Source organism: Camellia sinensis, chromosome 8, assembly GCF_055761805.1.
Source record: "Camellia sinensis isolate YWXY chromosome 8, ASM5576180v1, whole genome shotgun sequence".
NCBI classification, from domain to species: Eukaryota; Viridiplantae; Streptophyta; class Magnoliopsida; order Ericales; family Theaceae; genus Camellia; species Camellia sinensis.
In genome coordinates, this window is record NC_138968.1 from 69,904,845 (window position 1) to 69,906,797 (window position 1,953).

Consider the following 1,953-nt stretch of genomic DNA (forward strand, 5'->3'; position numbering starts at 1 on the left):
GTTATCACCAGCTGAGGGTAAGGGAGAAAGATATCCAGAAGACTGTATTCCGTACTCGGTATGGCTATTATGAGTTTGTTGTAATGGCTTTTGGGCTAACCAATGCACCAGCTATGTTTATGGACTTGATGAATCGAATCTTCCGTGAATTCCTAGACCGCTTTGCGGTCATCTTTGTGGATGACATCTTGAGTTACTTACCCTCCAAGGAGGAACATGAGGAACACCTGTGAGTCGTACTTGAGTTGCTTACAGCCCGCAAACTGTATGCTAAGTTTGAGAAATGTGAATTCTGATTAAAAGAAGTTAAGTTCTTAGGTCATGTGGTATCCAGGAAAGGGGTGACTGTAGATTCATCCAAGATAAAAGTCATACAAGTTTGGGAGCAACCCAAGAATGCCTTCAAGATCCGTAGTGTCTTGTGGTTGGCCAGGAATTACCGTCAGTTTGTGAAAGATTTCTCTAGATTAGCTTCACCATTAACTAGACTGACAATGAGAGAAATTAAGTTTGTATGGAGTGAGACTTGTGAAAGGCCCTTTCAAGAGCATAAGGTTAGACTTACCACTGCTCCAGTATTGATTATTCTGGAGAGGGGTTTGGGCTATTCGGTGTATTATGATGCTTCACGAAAAGGTTTAGGTTGTGTTTTGATGCAATAGTGGAGGGCAATAGCTTATAGCTCATGGAAATTGAAAACACATGAGAGGAACTACTCTAATCACAACCTAGAGTTAGCGGCAGTGATCTTTGCCTTGAAGATCTTGAGGCATTATCTGTATGGTGAGAAGTTTGAAGTGTTTTCTGATCACAAGAGTTTGAAATATCTTTTTACACAGAAATACTTGAATTTGAGGTAGAGGAGGTGGATGGAGTTTATAAAAGAGTATGACTTTGAGTTGCGTTATCATCTGGGGAAGGCCAATGTTGTGGCCGATGCTTTAACTAGAAAATCCATTGGCAATGTGGCTAGTATTGCTATTTGGGAATGGGAGATGTTGGGTGCTATTGGTGAATTTGACTTGCATCTTAGCGAGTCCATTTTTTCTGTAGCCTTATTTTCAATGGTTGCACAACCTACACTTGTGAACTAAGTGATAGAAGCTCAAAAGAGTGATCTTGAGGTAGAAACCCTCAAGGAAAAGATTTCTAGTGGAAAGGTAGAGAAAGGCTTGAACGTATATTCTGACTCGAGTGTTAGATACCTTGATCGTCTTTTCATGCTAAAGTCTTGTCGAGAGGAAGTACTCCAAGAGTTTCACCATTCATGCCTTGCGGTGCATCCAAAAGGCACATAGATGTATCACGACCTTAGTCGCCAGTTTTGGCGGAGGAGAATGAAGAAGGATGTGGCCGTGTTTATATCGAGGTGCCTTATTTACCAACAAGTGAAAGCCGAACATCAAAGACCAACGGGTTTGTTACAACCCTTACCTATAGCCGAATGGAAGTGGGAGCACGTCACGATGGATTTCGTTGTGGGTCTCTAAAGGACTCAACAAGGTAGTGATACAATTTGGATGGTAGTTGACAAGTTAACCAAGTCAGCGCACTCTATACCTATGCGTGTGAGTGACTCAGCAGATTATCTTACCGATCTCTATATTAGAGACATAGTGAGGTTGCACGAGGTTCCTATAACGATTGTTTCGAATAGAGATCCATGTTTCACGGCTCGGTTGTGGCAGAGCCTACAGAATGCCTTGGGTACGAGATTAAGTTTTAGCACTGCGTATCATCCTCAGACTGACAGGCAATCAGAGCACACCATTTAAATTCTAGAGGATATGCTTGGAGGTTATGTTCTTGACTTGAAGGGGTCGTGGGAGATGCACTTTTCCTTAGTGGAGTTTGCCTATAATAATAGCTTCCAGTAGAGTATTGGCATGGCACTGTTTGAGGCCTTATATGGCAGACCGTGTAGATCCCCTGTGTGTTCGGCCGAGGTGGGTG